Below are 17,791 nucleotides of genomic sequence, written 5' to 3'. Positions count from 1 at the left end.
CCTCTTCCCCAAATTTCTTTGTCACCAATTTTCCAATCATGCTTCTTCCAAGTCCCTGACTATCCAGCCAAATCATTGGCTACAGCCCATGAATTAGTATATAATCGCACATCTGGTCATTTCTCCTTCCAGGCAAATTGCACAACCAAGTGCACTGCTCGAAGTTCTGCTCACTGGGAAGATTTCCCTTCACCAGTGTCCTTCAGGGATGTCATGGAAAGGGGCTGCAGTGCTGCAGCTGTCCACTGTCGAGTGGTGCCTGCATACAGTGCAGAACCATCTGTGAACCAGGCCCTAGTCTTCTCTTCCTCTGTCAACTGATCATAGGGTACTCTCTATGCGGCCATCAGGGCAGGCTGGGGAAGAGAAAGCAGGGTGGCAGGAGTGGAGACCATGGGCATTTGAGTCACCTCCTCAGGTAACTTACTTGTGCCTTCAGGACCTGCTTAAGCCCAATCATGTATATACCACTTCCATTTGATGGTGGAATTGCTGCTGTGCATGACCCATTTCATGGCTAGATGGGTCAGAAAGCACCCAGTTCATAATAGGCAGCTCAGGTCACATGGTGACTTGATGAGTCATAGTCAAAAGTTCAGTTTCCACCAAAGCCCAGTAACAGGCCAAGAGCTGTCTCTCAAAAGGAGTGTAGTTATCTGCAGAAGATGGCAGGGCCTTGCTCCAAAATCCTGGAGGCCTCCGCTATGATTCACCTATGGCGGTCTGCCAAAGGCTCCAAACAGCATCCCTATCTGTCACTGACACCTCAATCACCATTGGATCTGCTGGGTCATGTGTCCCAAGTGGCAGAGCAGTTTGCACAGCAGCCTGGGCCTGTTGCAGAGCCTTCTCCTGTTCTGGACCCCACTCAAAAGTGGTAGCCTTTTGGGTCACTTAATCAATGGTCTGGTATAACACACCCAAATGAGAAATATGTTGCCTCCAAAATCCAAATAGGCCCTCTAAGTGCTGTGTCCCTTTTTTGGTTGTAGGAGGGGCCAAATGCAGCAACTTCTCTTTCACCTTAGAAGGAATATCTTGACAGGCCCCACACCATTGGAGTCCTAGAAATTTTACTGAGGTAGATGGTCCCTGAATTTTAGTCAGATTTATTTCCCATCCTCTGGCATGTCTCACCAAGTCCAGTGTGTTTGCTACTTCTTGCTCACTGGATCCAATCAGTATAATGTCATCAATGTAATGGACCAGTGTGATATCCTATGGAAGCAAACAGTGATCAAGGTGTCTCTGAATAAGATTATGACACAAAGCCAGAGAGTTTATATACCACTGAGGTAGGATAGTAAAGATATATTGCTGGCCTTGCTAGCTGAAGGCAAATTGCTTCTGGTGGGCCTTATGGACAGGAATGGAGAAAAAGGCATTTGTCAAGTCAATTGCTGCATACTAGGTACCGGGAGATGTGTTAATTTGCTCAAGCAATGAAACCACATCTGGTACAGCAGCTGCAATTGGATTCACCACTTGGTTGAGCTTATGATAATCCACTGTCATTCTCCAAGATCCATCTGTCTTCTGCACAGGCTGAATGGGAGAATTGAATGGGAGTGTGGTGGGCATCACCACCCCTGCATCTTTCAAGTCCTTGATGGTGGCACTAATCTCCACAATCCCTGCAGGGATGTAATATTGTTTTTGATATACTATTTTTCTAGGTAGAATAAGCTTTAATGGCTTCCATTTGGCCTTTCCTACCATAATAGCCCTCACCCTACCAGTCAGGGAGCCAATGTGGGGGTTCAGCCAGCTACTAAGTATGTCTATGGCAGTTATACATTCTGGCACTGGGGAAATAACCACAGGATGAGTCTGGGGACCCAGTGGACCCACTGTCAGTTGGACTTGAGCTAAAACTCCATTAATTACCTGACCTCCATAAGCCCCTACTTTTTTTATTTTTATTTTTATTTTTGAGATGGAGTCTTGCTCTGTCACCCAGGCTGGAGTGCAGTGGCATCATCTCGGCTCACTGCAACCTCTGACTCCTGGGTTCAAGCAATTCTCCTGCCTTGGCCTCCTGAGTAGCTGGGATTACAGGCGCGAGCAACCATGCCCAGCTAATTTTTGTATTTTTAGTAGAGACGGGGTTTCACCATGTTTGTCAGGCTGGTCTTGAATTCCTGACCTCGTGATCCGCCTGCCTTGGCCTCCCAAAGTGTTGGGATTACAGGTGTAAGCCACCGCGCCCAGCCCGTAAGCCCTTACTTTAACTGGAGGATCACAATGATGTTTTGGGTGTCCTGGAATCAACGTCAGCTCAGAGCCAGTGTCCACTAGTCCCTCAAATGTCTGATCATTTTCCTTTCCCCAGTGCACAGTTACCCTGGCGAAAGGCGAGAGGTCTCCTTGGGGAAGGCTGGAAGAAAAATTAACTGCATAAATTGTCAGTAATGTAGTGGGGTCTTTCCTCAAGGGGACCCGGCCTCCCATTCATTCAAGGGGTCCTGGGTCTGTAAACTGGCTCAAGTCTGGAAATTGATTGAGGGGCCAGGATTCTCTGTTTTTATAATTCAAATTAGTCTTTTGTCCATTAGACCTAGAAGTTTTCTGCTTGTGTGAATTAAGTAGAAATGCAGTAGGCTTCCTATCAACGTCACTTATAGGAACACTGTGATTAATTGGTCAATGCCAGAGCTCTACACAAGTCAGACTATTCTGATTGCCGCTTTGCCTCTGCTGTCCATTACAGTAGCCACACCCACCTTGCCTTTGATGGTTGAGTGCCACCACTTGGCCTCTGCCACCTTGGTATCCAATTATTCCCATTGTATTTAAATGTTGTAGTTGAATAACTGCAGTTCCCACTGTTAGATGTGATATACAGAGAAGAGCAATTACAGGGCTCTTCAAAGATGCAAGTGGTGCCCTCATAAATCTATTTCACAAGACATTGGTCAAGGATATATCTTCTGGACCCTTCCAGCTGGGATGAGTAGGTCTGCAGTGATTAATCTACTCCACCATCCCAATCTCCCTGAGCCTTTGGATTCCTTCCTCTACATTAAAACAAGGGAGATCAGGCATTTCCACCTTGCTCACAGTGGGCCATCTTTTAATCCATATTTCAGCTAACCAAGAAAATAAACTGTTAGAACCTTTTTTAAACTCTGACTCTACACCATTAAATGCAGAGTCCCTACTTAGTACACCCAAATCAATAAATTCAGGCTGATACTACTCTATGTTCCTTCCACCATTACCCTATACCCTTAATATCTATTCCCATGTCTGTTCTCCAGATTTCTGTTTATATACATTAGAAAAGCAGTTCTTTTCAAGTCTAATGTGCCTCCTCATGGGTCATACTCTCAACCTCACCTCTAGGGGTCTGCCAGGACTTTAGTCTAGTTATAGGTCCAGAAGCAAATAGGGGTATTGGGGGTGGCTCCTGAGGAGAATCAACATTATCTTACCTGGCAATTGCCTCAGGGGAGGCCATCACTGTTGCCTCAGGCAGTGCAGGGTTTATCTCCTCAGACAAAGGTGGAAAGGCTGATAGCAGCATGAATTGGGGAGGGGATGTTGCCACTACTGGGAATGGGAAGCTGTTCCTTTGGGCAAAAAAGGTTCATCAGAGTTTACAAACTCAGTGTCTCCAACTTCATCAGAGTCCTCCCACATGTCCCCATTCCAAGTTTCAGGGTGTAATTCTTTTCCAATCAATGCCCTCACTCTAACAGTAGACACCTGGCAAGGCTGTGCATGCAGTTTTCATTGCAGGTCAGCTACTCACATGATAAGAATTTGTGTCTGTTTTTCTACACTTTCAGTTCTTTCTCTACAGGAGATAAGACTCTCACTCAGGGCAATCTTAGCAGATTTGAGGCTCAGTATCTGCTTCTGAAGCCGGGAGTTAGAATCCCCGAGTTCATTATTTTCTTTCATCACTTTGTCCACTGAACTTAGGAGCAACCAACCAGCTTCATTATGTTCCTTGGTTCTCCAAATGTGGTCAAAGGTATTATGTATAGAGTCACTAACTCCTTGTCTCTCACAAGCAGTGAATTAGGAGTGTCAAATGCATTTATTTTGCATAACTCTCTAAACAGTTCACACCAACAACTATCAGTGTTCTCCATACTACTAGAAGTGGAGTCCTTAGCATTGGGTCTAAGCATATTAAGCAGCCAACTCCAGAAACACCCAAACCAATGAAAGAACTCCATCCTTAATATTCTGTTCCTCTAGAACCACTCCTTGTACCAAAATCTGTATTAGTCCGGGTTCTCTAGAGTGACAGAACTAATAGGATAGATATAAAGGAGAGTTTATTAAGTATTAACTCAAACAATCACAAGGTCCCACATAGGTCGTCTGCAAGCTGAGGAGCAAGGAGAGCCAGTCTGAGTCCCAAAACTGAAGAACTTGGAGTCCAATGTTCGAGGGCAGGAAGCATTCAGCACAGGAGAAAGACGTAGGCTGGGAGGCTAGGCCAGTCTAGTCTTTTCACGTTTTTCTGCCTGCTTTATATTGTAGCTGTGCTGACAGCTGATTAGGGTGGGTCTGCCTTTCCCAGCCCACTGACTCAAATGCTAATCTTTGGCAACATCCTCACAGACATACCCAAGATCAATACTTTGCATCCTTCAATCCAATCAAGTTGACACTCAGTATTAATCATCACATGGAACAATACAGAAAGAAAAATTTTGGCACAAAATACACGAGATTAACTGGAGCCTGAAATTAGCCTCACAAATCCTTTTTCCTATTAAACAAAATCTTGCAGAGGAGATAAACAGTGACTTTTAGCATTTACTCAACTGGTTTGCACAGAGAGAGAGGCCAGAAACCTGGCTGGTAAGAAATTCTTACCCTTTTAATGGCATGCCAGGTTTCTGGGTGATATGGAGCCAAGTAACATTTCAAAAAAAAATAATTCTTTTCTGTTTCATGGAAGCATAGACAAAATCTCTCAATTTTGCAGGATGCAGCCCAGCAGCCCAACAGACTGCATGGGGGGAACCAAATTAACATTTTCCCTTCTGGCCAGAGAAAAATCATGTGACAAAACACAGACACTAGTCACTCTGCTCAGCACTCAATATCAACCTTCCAAGGCTCCAACTTGCCTTCATTGGTCCCTGACATCCTTGATTCATTCAAAGTAGGGTAGGATGACCTCCAACCAGAAGTTTCAAGAGATGGTCTGTGAGCAAGATGGAAGAGCAGATGGTCCCTGAGTTAGGACTGTAGAATTTCCTTCAGGGCTCACCAAATGTGACCAACCAGACAAAACTAGGAGAGCCTGCTGGACTTCCATCAGCAATTCCTTTGAGGAATCCTGTCTATGCTTATAAATATGCACGATGAGGTAAAGATGGACAAAAGGACTTCCAAACCAAAATTCCAGACTAGATTCGAAACCAGAAGAGTATTCCTCCAAATAGGCCCCATATTCTCCATCTACCTGGGGAAAAATCTCCCCAAACCAAGACTCTTTCTACAACCTAGGGAGAGCCCAATAGTCCCTGGGATGGGGCTACAGATAGGTCCTCTAGGGAGGCCAACAGATAAGGAGAAGGAAGCAAGTGTTGCCAGATCCTGGAATACTCACCAAACCAGGTTACAAGACGTCTTCCGGGAATTATTTCTCCATTGCAATGAGATGCATACACTATGGGTTGACAGCACCCCAGCAGTAGAGACAGTGCCAGGGGAAGCCCTTGGTCCAAGAGCACTAAGTAGCTGCTTGGGCTGGCCTCCGGATCTGTTGCGAGTGAAGGGCTGCCAAACTGTGGGCAAGTAGCCACAAGGGCTATCCCAGATGAGCTCCCAAATTTGTAACTGCCCAATGGGTCCTTCTTGCCCACTGCCCAGATAGAGCAAGACAGGAAATTTGCAATAAAGACTTTAATACACGTAGGGCCAGCTAAATGGGAGACTCGAGTTTTATTATTACTCAAATCGGCCTCTCTGAAAATTTGGAGGCTAGAGTCTTTCAATGATAGTTTGGTGGGCAGAGTTTAGGGAATAGTGCTGCTGATTGGTTGGGGATACAAATCATAGCCGTCTGGAAAATGGTCCTTGTGCACTGAGTCGGCTTCTATGTGGTAGCCACAGAGGATTTGCTGGTCTGGTTGGGGCCATCTGATCATCAGAAATGTGAAAGCCTGAAAAGACATCTCAAAAGGCCAATCTCAGATTATACTATAGTGATGTTATTTACAGGAATAGTTGGGGAAGTTTCAAGTCTTGTGACTTCCAGAAAAATGGCTGGTAATCGTTTAACTATACCTATGTCTTAGCAGAGTTCAGGTCCCTCTCATCCTCCTAGCCTGGTGGCCCTTTCATTAGTTTTACAAAGGCAGTTTAGTTTTGGGAATGGCTATTATCAGTTAAACTATACTTTTATCCTAAAATTAGCTTTGCCCATGTCCAGGAATGACCAAGGGCAGTTTGGAGGTTAAAGTCTAGATGGAATTTGTTAGGTCAGATCTCATTCACTGTCTTAGTTTTCTAACTGTTATAAATTTTGCAAACGAGGTTTCAATATTGCAATGAACAAAACAGACAAAAATCTTTGCCTGATGGAGCTTACAGTCGGCTATGTTTGATGGGTGTTTCTATTTATTAATTTACTAATTTGAGCATTCATTTAATAAATGTATATTGAGCATAAACTAGCTATCAGACACTATATTGGATCAGGAGTTAAGTCCAATGGAATCAGAGTTAACAGTTTTAGGGATTTTTTATTTTTGAAAATTGAGAAAAAGTAATCACTTTAGTAGTTTTAAAATGTACAATTCAGTGTTTTTTAGTAGATTCACCATGTGGTGCAACCATCACTATGATCTAATTTCAGAGTATTTTCATTACCCTAGAAAGAAACCTCGTGCCAATTAACCAGTCATATCTCATTGCTCCTCCCCTAAAGCCCTTGGCAAGTAATAATCTAGTTTCTATCTCTATCGATTTGCCTTTTCCTTTCATATAAATGGAATCATACCATAGATGGCCTTTTTTTGTCTGGCTTCTTTCACTTAACATAATGTTTTCAAGGAATATCCATGTTGTGATGTATATCAGCACTTCATTCCTTTATATGGTTGAATAAATATTTCATTGTATGGATATACCATATTGTGCTTATCCCTTCATCAGTTGATGAACATTTGGATTGTTTCCACTTTTTGGCTATTAAGAATAATGTTGCTATGAAGGTTTGCTACAAGTTTTTGTGTGAATGGATGTTTTCATTTCTCCTCCTGGGTATATACCTAGGAGGGTAATTGATGGGTCATATAGTATCTGTTTAACTTACTCAGGAACCACCAAACCTGTTTCTGTGGCAGTTGTGCCATTTTATATTACAACCAGAAATGTATTAAAATTCCCATTTATCCACATCATTACCAACACTTATTTTCCTTTTTTTTTTTTTTAAAAAGGCAATTCTAGTGGGTGTGTTGTGATAGCTTTTTGTGGTTTTGATTTGCATGTACATGACTAATATCTGTCCATGTGCTAGTTGGCCATTTGTATATCTTCTCACAATAAATGTCTACTCAAGTTCTTTGTTCATTTTTTAAAGCATTCTATCAACTGAGGTTAATTTATCTTTTTCCTAAAATTCATTTTTATTTTTTAAAATTAAATTTTAAAAATTATTTATTTGTTTGCTCATTTATTTATTTGGAGACAGGGTCTCACTCTATCATCCAGGCTAGAGTGCAGTGGTGTGATCATAATTCGCTGCAGCCTCCAACTCCTGGGCTCAAGCCATCCTCCAACCTCAGCCTCATGATAGCTGGGACTACAGGCTCACATCACCATGTATGTCTAATTTTTTAAAGTTTTTGTAGAGACAGAGTCTTGTTGTATTGCCCAGGCTGGTCTGGAATTCCTGGTCTCAAGTGATCCTTCCACCTCAGCCTCCCAAAGTGCTGGGATTACGGGAGTGAGCCACTGCACCTGGCTAATTTGTCCAATTTTAATTGAGTTGTTTTTCTTTTTGTTTTTGAGGTTTAAGCCTTTTTTTAGTTTATTCTGGATACTACACTATTATAATTAAAAATACATAATTAAAGATATATAATTAAAAAATACATTTCGGCCGGGTGCAGTGGCTCACACCTGTAATCCCAGCACTTTGGGAGGCCAAGGCAAGCGGATCACCTGAGGTCAGGAGTTTGAGACCAGCCTGACAAACATGGAGAAACCCCATCTCTACTAAAAATACAAAATTAGCTGGACACAGTGGCATGCGCCTGTCATCCCAGCTACTTGGGAGGCTGAGGCAGGAGACTTGCTTGAACCCAGGAGGTGGAGGTTGCGGTGAGCCGAGATTGTGCCATTGCTCTCCAGCCTGAGTGACAAGAGTGAAACAAACAAACAAACAACAAAAACAAAAACAAAAATATATGCTTTTTCCATTTAATATTAACAGGTTCTCCTTTTACTTTTTTGATGGTGTCCCTTGAAGCACAGAAGTTTTTTACTGTGATGAAGTCCAAATTATCTATTTTTTCTTTTGTTGCTTGTGCTTTTGGTGTCACATCTAAGAAACCATTGCCAATGAACATTAACATTTACCCTTATGCTTTCTTCTAAGAGTTTTAAGATTTTGAGGCTGGGCACAATGGCTTATGCCTGTAATCCCAGCACTTTGGAGGCTGAGACAGGAGGATTGCTTGAGCCTGGGAGTTTGAGGCTGCAGTGAGCTATGATCATACCACTGCACTCCAGCCTGGGCTACATAGCAAGAATATCTTTTGGTCATTGATGTACTTTGAGTTAATTTTTGTATGTATTCTGAAGTAGGGGTCCAACTTTATTCCTTTGCATATGAATATTCACTTGCCCCAGCACCATTTGATGAAGAGACAGTTGTCTCGCTATTGAATGATTTGGCATCCTCGTTGAAAATTAATTGGCTATAGATGTATGGGCTTATTTCTATATGCTTAATTCTATTCCACTGCTCTGTATGTATATCTTTATGCCAGTACCACACTGTTTTTGATTATTGTAGCTTTGTATTATGACTTAAAATAGGAAAGTGTGAGTCTTCTAACTTTGTTTTAATTTTCAAGATTGTTTTGGTTTTTCAGGGTCCCATGCAATTCCATATGAACTCAAGAACTGACTTTTTCTTTTTCTATTTTTTTTTGTTTCTTTTTTTTGTGGGGGAACAGGGTCTCACTCTGTTGCCCAGGCTGGAGTGCAGTGGCATGATCATGGCTCATTGCAGCTTCAACCTCCCTGGCTCAAGCCATTCTCCCCCCTCAGCCTCCCAAGTAGATGGGACCACAGATGCACACCACCAGACCCAGCTAATTTTTTATTTTTAGTAGAGATGAGGCCTTACTATGTTGCTCAGACTGGGCTCAAATTCCTGGGCTCAAGTGATCCTCCTGCCTTGGCCTCCCAAAGTGCCGTGACTTTTCTTTATCTGCTAAAAAGGCCATTGAAATTTTGATGGGAATTGCCTTGAATCTGTAGATCACTTTGAGTAGTATTGCCATCTCAAACAATATTATGTCTTCCAATCCATGTACACAGAAAGTCTTTCAATTTGTTTAGGTCTTCTTTAATTTCTTTCAGCCATGTTTTGTAGTTTTCAGTGTACAAGTCTTTGACTTCCCTGGTAAAATTTATTCCTAGGCATTTTATTCTTTTGGATGCTATTGTACATAGAAATATTTTCTTAATTTCCTTTCAGGATTGTTCATTGCTAGTGTATAGAAATACGGTTGATGTTTGTATATTGATCTTGTATTTTGTGAATTTGCTGCATTCATTTGTTAGCTCAAGTAAATTTTTTCTGGAATCTTTGGAATTTTTTGTATATAGGATTGTGTCATCTGTGAATAGAGATAATTTTATATCTTCCTTTCTACTTTGGATGCTGTTTTTTCTTCTTGTCCCATTAACCTGACTAGAACTTACAGTACAATGTTGAATGACCGTGGAAAGAGAGAGAACCTTGTCTTATTCCTGAACTTAGGTGGGAAGCTTTCAATCTTTCACTATCGAGGGTGAAGTCAGTTGTGGGTTTTTCATAAATGTCCTTTATCAGGTTGAGAAAATTTGCTTCCAAATTTTCTGAGAGTTTTTATTCTGAAAGGGTGTCAAATGCTTTTTCTGTGTCAATTGAGATGATCATGTGGATTTTTTCTTTCATTCAACTAATGTTGTGGTTTACCATATTGATTAATTTTCTTATGTGAACCACTCTTGCTGTTGTAGGTAAAGCCTTCTTGGTCATGGTTTATAATCCTTTTAATATGCTGGAGAATCTGGTTTGTTAGTATTTCCTTGAGGATTTTTACATCTGTATTCATAAAGGATATTGGTCTGTAATTGTTTTTTCTTGTGATGTCTTTGGCTGTGGTTTCAGTGTAACGCTGGCTTCATAGGGTGAGTTAAGAAGTATTCCTTTTGCTTCTAGTTTTTGGAAGAATTTGAGAAGGATCAATGTTAAATTCTTTAAATGTTTGGTAGCCTTCTTGGACTTGTTTTTGTTAGAAGGTGTTGGAAGGTGTTTGATTACTGATTCTCTTTACTTATTATAAATGTGTTCATATTTTAAAATTTATTCTTAGTTCAGTTTTGGTAATTTGTGCCTTACTCATTTAAAAATATGTTTTCAACATATGGATGAAGTATCCTTTTCATCTCTGATCCTGTTTTGGTAATTTGTATGTTCTCTTTTTCTCTCTTCTTTTCTCAAATAATTTCACCAAAAGTTTGCCAATTTTATTAATTACTCTTAAAAAAATTTTGGCCAGGCACGGTGGCTCACTCCTGTAATCCCAGCACTTTGGGAGGCCAAGGTGGGTGGATCACCTGAGGTCAGGGATTCAAGACCAGCCCTATCAACACAGTGAAACCCTGTCTCTACTAAAAATACAAAAATTAGCCGGGCATGGTGGTGGGCACCTATAATCCCAGCTACTTGGGAGGCTGAGGCAGAAGAATATCTTGAACCTGGGAGGTTGCAGTGAGCCGAGATTGCACCATTGCCCTCCAGCCTGGGCAACAAGAGCGAAACTCCGTCTCAAAAACAAAAACAAAACAAAACAAAACAAAACAAAATTTGGCCTTGTTGATTTTCTCTGTTTTATGTATGGTTACTATGGCATTTGTTTCTATTTATTTTTGCTTTTTTTTCTCTTCACCTTTTGGTTTTTGTTTTTCTGTTTGTAACTTCTTGAGGTGGATGCTTAATCCACTAATTTTCAGCCTTTCTTCTTTCTCTCTCTCTATATATATTGGGCCAGGCAATATAAATTTGTCTTTTTTGTTATACATGTCTATTTATTAATGAAAAAGGAACTATCACCAACATTCATTTAAAAATAGGCAAAATACATTAACAAACATTTTTCCAAAGAAGATATACAGGTAGCAAATAGACACACAAAAAATGGTCAATACCATAAAATACCAGAAAAATGCAATAAAATCACAGAAGGATGCTATTATACAGCTAATAAAACAACTAAAGTTAAAAAGACTAACCATACCAAGTATTGGCAAGAATGTAGAGAAACAGGAAGGCTCACATACTGTTGATGGGAATGCAAATGGTACAGTTAGGTTATAGTTTGGTAGTTTCTTTAAAAATAAAGCATACACTGTACTATTCACATACACTGTACTATTGGAACAGGAGAAATAAAACATTTATGCATCTTAAGAATTATATGCCTGTGTTCATAGTAGCATTATTTATAACAGCCCCAAACTGGAAATCATCCAATTATTTATCCAAATTGTGGCATATCCACAGAATAATTATTTCTCAGCAATACAAATGAATGATTCATGTAAACAACATTGCTAAATCTTAAAATAATTATGCAGTATGAAAAACATTAGGAAAAGAGGAGTAAATATTTTATGATTCCATTCACATAAAATTCTAGAAAACTCGAACTATTCTCTTGTAGTGAAAGTAAATCACTGGACTCTTGAAGGCCTTGGAAAGTGCAGGCAGATTGTAAAACAACATGAGGTGAATCATGAATATGTTCATGATCATGATTAGGGTGGTGTATAAGTACATTTTCACACTGCAGATAAAGACATACCTGAGACTGGGCAATTTACCAGAGAAAGACATTTAATTCGACTTACAGTTCCGCATAGCTGGGGAAGTCTTACAATTCTGGCAGAAGTCAAGGAGGAGCAAGTCACATGTGGATGGAGGCAGGCAAATGAAGAGAGCTTCTGCAGGGAAACTCCTCTTTATAGAACCATCTGATCTCATGAAACTTATTCACTATCATGAGAACAGCACAGGGAAGACTTGCCCCCATGATTCAATTACCTCTCACCGGGTCCCTCCCACAACACATGGGAATTCAAGATGAGATTTGGGTGGGGACACAGACAAACCATATCAGGTGGTTTCATGGGCTCATATGACAAACTCTTCAAATTATATACCATAAATACATATATACCATGGCATGTCACTTATTCATCAAGGAAGTTTGTAAAACATGTTTCAAAATAAAATACCTGATCTCCCACTTTTCTTCTCTCCTTCCTTCCTTCCTTCCTTCCTTCCTTCCTTCCTTCCTTCCTTCCTTCCTTCCTTCCTTCCTTCCTTCCTTCCTCTCTTTCTTTCTCTCTCTCTTTCTTTCTTTCTTTTTTGAGATGGAGTGTCACTCTGTTGCCCAGGCTGGAGTGCAATGGTGCTATCTTGGCTCACTGCAGCCCCCGCCTCCTGGGTTCAAGTGATTCTCCTGCCTCAGCCTCCCAAGTAGCTGGGATTACAGGCACCCACCATTATGCCTGGCTATTTTTTTTTTTAATCTTTAGTAGAGATGGGGTTTCACCATGTTAGGCAGGCTGGTCTCGAACTCCCGACCTCAGGTGATCTGCCCCCGTTGGCCTCCCAAAGTGCTGAGATGACAGGCGTGAGCCACTGCGCCTGGCCTGATCTCCCACTTTTTAGAAACCAGAAGGCTTGGCAACCTCATGTTGACTGAACTCTCTTTTCCTTCAGGCTGGAGGAAGGGCAACCCTGCATCCATAAGTGCAGGAAATATCGGCAAGCACTGTAGGCTGTTGTAGTCTGAGACAATAGCAACACTGGTGGAAATCACAAGTCCTACATCCCCATCCTGTAGGACTTCTATTATCTGGAGTGCAGTGGTGTGATCTCAACTCATTGCAGCCTGTGCCTCCCGGTTTCAAGCGATTCTTGTGCCTCAGCCTCCTGAGTAACTGGGATTACTGATGTTCACCACCACGCCACGCCTGGCTAATTTTTGTAGTAGAGATGGGGTTTTACCATGTTGGCCAGGCTGGTCTCAAACTCCTGGCCTCAAGTGATCTTCCTGCGTTGGCCTCCCAAGGTGCTGGGGTTACAGGTGTGAGCCACTGGGCCCAGCCAGACTTCTATTATCTTTATCCTTTTCCTGCTTCTACAGCAACAGACTTGATGTAAACAACCTAGAAAGTCAACAAGAATAAAAAAAAAAAGTTAATTATTTTTGCTGACAATGACCTCAGCTATTGGCGATACACAGATTTCTAGGTCCTGTCACTTGCTCAAAGCCACAGTCATAGGAAGATTTGTAAATGCACTTTTATAAGGGGTACATTCCAAGCAGCTTGCTGCAGTCTCCACCATATCCAGTATTTCTGTACCAATTATAGTTCACACCTGACTCCCATAATCTTCTGAGTGACATCAGCCTATGGAATGTTTGATATCAGGGCATGTCTCCTTATAGAATCTCGTGAAAAACTTCTCAACAGTCCTGGGCATCATATGACATCCTCTGGGAACAATGGAACAAATTTGTCCTATTCCCCGAAGCACAGGTGCTTGTCATAACAGCTGGCCTTTCCTCAGGATAACTTCTAGTCTCACAGAAAGTATAGGCATCCAGGCCACAAATTAGAATAACCGAAACCTTGCATTGTTTCCTAGGAGACCTTAGGTAGCAAAACAAATATGACCAAAACCAGAATGAGAATTACTCTGTCATTTTACTTTTTCTGTAGAGGCCCACAAAAGCTGTCCACTCCTTCATATAGAGTTCAAGTCTGTTTGCCACCCACTGCACATAGTAAACAAAACCCCAAGATCACAGGTAGATTCAAATATAAGGCCTTTAGTGGCAGTGCATACTTGTAGTCGCAGCTATTCAGGAGGCTGAGGCATGAGAATCATTTGAACCCTGGAGGTGGAGGTTGCAGTGAGCTGAGATCGCACCACTGCACTCCAGCCTGGGCGACAGAGGGAGACCCTGTCTCAAAAAAATGTATATATATAGCCTTTGTTAGTGCATAAACTGGAGCAATGTGAGGCAGTCAGTTGCCAGGTGGTGACTAGGAGGCTGGAAGAATGACCAAGAGTTGTGTGAGACCAAGAATTTCCATGAAGGGAAGCCTTCCACATAAACCTCCAGCAGAACCCAGGCTGGGCCCTCCTGGCCAAAACTGGGTCTGATGTATGCTGTGATCAGTCAGAAAAGGGAATGAATTTCCCCTAAAGGCTCAGACTGCTCGAGATTTCCTCCAAAGAAGAGAACACATAGATGTCTGCCTTGCCTCAGAACATCAGGGTGACCAATTCCTACTGTGCAAGGTAGTAGAGGGGAGACGGTTTCTACCAGAGAAACTTGGAAGCATAAGGTTCAACTTCAGGCAGGTGGCTCCCTCATAAATGCTCTCCACTGCCACAATACTACAGAGACAGCACATTCTCTCTAGGTCTAAGGCTCTTCTGAAGTGTGGACTTTCAGGAGCTAAATGATGATAGATCTTGAAGGTAAACGCTCTTCCACGTTTGCTGCATTCATGAGGCCTCCACGTGTTATGACATTTTTGGTGATGAATGAGGCTGGAGCACTGGCTAAAGGAATTCCAATATTGGTTGCACTCATAAGGCCTTTGTCCAGTGTGAACCACCTGATGTTGAATAAGGCCAGACTTTTGGCTAAAGGACTTTCCACGCTGGCCACACTCATAAGGCCTTGCTCCATTGTGAATTCTCTCGTATTGAATAAGGATGGAGGCCTTTCTCCAGTGTGAACTCTCTGCTGACTAAAGGATTTCCCGTGCTGGCCACACTCTTAAGGCTTGCTCTGGTGTGAATTCTTTGGTGTTGATTAAGAATGGCACTTTGACTACAGGAATTTCCACATTCATCACACTTATAAGGCCTTTCTCCAGTGTGAACTCTTCAGTGTTTAACAAAAGTGGCTTTTTTGCTAAAGGATTTCCCACATTGGCTACCCTCATAAGGCCTTGCTCCAGTGTGTATTTTCTGGTGGTCAACAAGGCTGGAGTTTTGTCTAAATAATTTTCTACATTTGCTGCACTCATAAGGCCTTTTTTTTAGTGCAGAATCTCCGATGGTCATTCAGGTGGGAGGTTTGGCTAAAGAATTTTCCACATTCATTGCATTCCGAGGGTCTTTTCCCAGTATGCACTCTCTGGTGCTAGACAAATGAGTACTTGCCACAGAAGGCTTCCCCACATTTGCCGTTTTTTGTTTTGTTTTGTTTTTGAGACAGACTTTCACTCTGTTGTCCAGGCTAGAGTGCAGTGGCGTGATCTCAGCTCACTACAACCTTTGCCTCCTGGGTTCAAGCAATTCTCTTACCTCAGTCTCCCAAGTAGCTGGGACTATAGGTGCACACCACCACACCTGGCAAATTTTTTTTTTTTTTGTATTTTTAGTAGAGACAGGGTTTCACCATGTTGGCCAGGATGGTCTCGAACTCCTGACCTCAGGTGATCTGCCCACCTTGGCTTCACAAAGCGTTGGGATTACAGGTGTAAGCCACTGTGCCTGGCCGGCTTTCCCACATTTGATACACTCATAAAGGCTTTTTCCAGTGTCGACTCTTAGACAGTGAACAGGAGTGTTTGTGCCTGGAAGCTTCCCACACTGACCTGACTTGTAATAACTTTGTTGACTGTGAGTGTCCTCTCCACATTTGGTGATCGTATTGGGCTTCTCAGTTTTAGGAAAGACCAGGGACCTAGAAGCCCCAAGATGACTGGGAGGTCCTTCCCAACCTCGCATTTGTGGAAGGACTTCCCTGACAGACGGAGAAGGCAGCGCTTCACATACGAGGCTCTGTCCATGTTCCTCTTCAAGGATTTCTTTGCACTGTGATGTTTCTGTGCTGGTACTGGTTTGCACGTGCTCCAACCAAGTATGGTTCCTTCCCAGAGAGATTAGCCAGAGGCAAAATATCTTTCAGGAATGGAACACATATCTCACAGGGTTCAGTCGTCAGTGTGGATGAACCTGCCTTAGACTGTGACACAGAAACATTCTGCTCAGAAGGTGTCTCTTCATCCTCTTTACCATGCCCACAACCCAGTGAGGCTACTTTTACAAGAGGCACATTCCAACTAGCTTGCTGCAGGCTCCACCACACCCAGTATTTCTGTACAAAATCCTGGGTAAAATACAAGTGCAAAGTTCTCCAGCATCACTTCAAGGTATAGGAGTCTCTGAGCCTCATCAGGAAGTCCCCACTCTTCCTGTGAGAAGTAAATGGCGATGTCCTCAAAGTTCAAACAGCCCTTTGTGAGATTTATATGTGCTTCTGTAGTCATGGCAACCTGAGTCAGGGCCCTCAGCTCTGCCGCTGCCGCTGCCATCGGAGCCTGTGGGCGGTGCGGGACTGGGACCAGGACCAAGACTAGCGTGGGGACCCGAGTAAAGCTGTCACCCCCGCCGCCGCCGACCCCCATACCCGCCACTGTTCAGCAGGAGAACCCCTCCCCTCGCCCCTTCCTGCCCTCTTGCCAAACAACGCGCTCCCAAAGCTCGGATGGCCTGGATGGACTCAAGAGCTGCTAAAATGACTGCCACTGGAGCAATACCCTGTCTTTTTTTTTTTTTTTTTCTTTTTGAGACAGAGTCTCGCTCTGTTGCCCAGCCTGGAGTGCAATAGCGCGATCTCGGCTCACTGCAACCTCCGCCTCCTGGGTTCAAGCGATTCTCCTGCCTCAGCCTCCCAAGTAGCTGGGATTACAGGTGCCCGCCACCACACCCAGCTAATTTTTCTATTTTTGGTAGAGACGGGGTTTCACCGTGTTGGTCAGGCTGGTCTCAAACTCCTGACCTCAGGTGGTCCACCCGCCTCAGCCTCCCAAAGTGGTGGGATTACAAGTGTAAGCCACTGTGCCCGGCCTCTTTTGTATAGGTAAATAATGATCAAATATTGGCAACTTTATACGGTTATCCTAATATTTAAGGCTAAAAACTTGCTGTAAGCACTGGTATTTCCCATAAGTTAAAATACTGATATAGGCCGGGCGCGGTGGCTCAAGCCTGTAATCCCAGCACTTTGGGAGGCTGAGACGGGTGGATCACGAGGTCAGGAGATCGAGACCATCCTGGCTAACACGGTGAAACTCCGTCTCTACTAAAAAATACAAACAAACAAACAAACAAACAAAAAAAACTAGCCGGGCGAGGTGGCAGGCGCCTGTAGTCCCAGCTGTTCCGGAGGCTGAGGCAGGAGAATGGCCTAAACCTGGGAGGCGGAGCTTACAGTGAGCTGAGATCCAGCCACTGCACTCCAGAGAGAGACTCCGTCTCAAAAAAAAAAAAAAAAAACAAAAAAAAAAAACCTGATATTACAAAATTATTTAGTGTTGATGAGTGCATTTATTTATAGTAAAAGTGCAAATCATGCATGGGAAAGATACACACCAGTTTTAGGATAGTAGTTAGTTTAGAGAAGGAAGGGATGATGAAGGAATATAGATGTAACATTTCATTTCTTACAAATACAGCATTAAAATATGAATAAACATGTATAGCAAATAAGGC

At 42.6% G+C, this 17,791-nt stretch overlaps 1 long non-coding RNA gene and 1 pseudogene across 1 annotated transcript in view; one reads left to right on the top strand and one right to left on the bottom strand.

The window, feature by feature from the left end:
- The window catches only part of LOC139360762 (uncharacterized), a 59,687-nt gene that overhangs the window by 17,612 nt on the left and 24,284 nt on the right, over positions 1-17,791 (top strand). The gene's annotated exons all lie outside the window — the stretch shown is intronic.
- LOC105468561 (zinc finger protein interacting with ribonucleoprotein K-like) lies at positions 171-16,704 on the bottom strand (annotated as a pseudogene).

Source organism: Macaca nemestrina, chromosome X (genome assembly GCF_043159975.1).
Source record: "Macaca nemestrina isolate mMacNem1 chromosome X, mMacNem.hap1, whole genome shotgun sequence".
NCBI lineage: Eukaryota > Metazoa > Chordata > Mammalia > Primates > Cercopithecidae > Macaca > Macaca nemestrina.
Note: the sequence above shows the minus strand (reverse complement) of the source record. Positions and strands in the feature narration are given on the sequence as shown.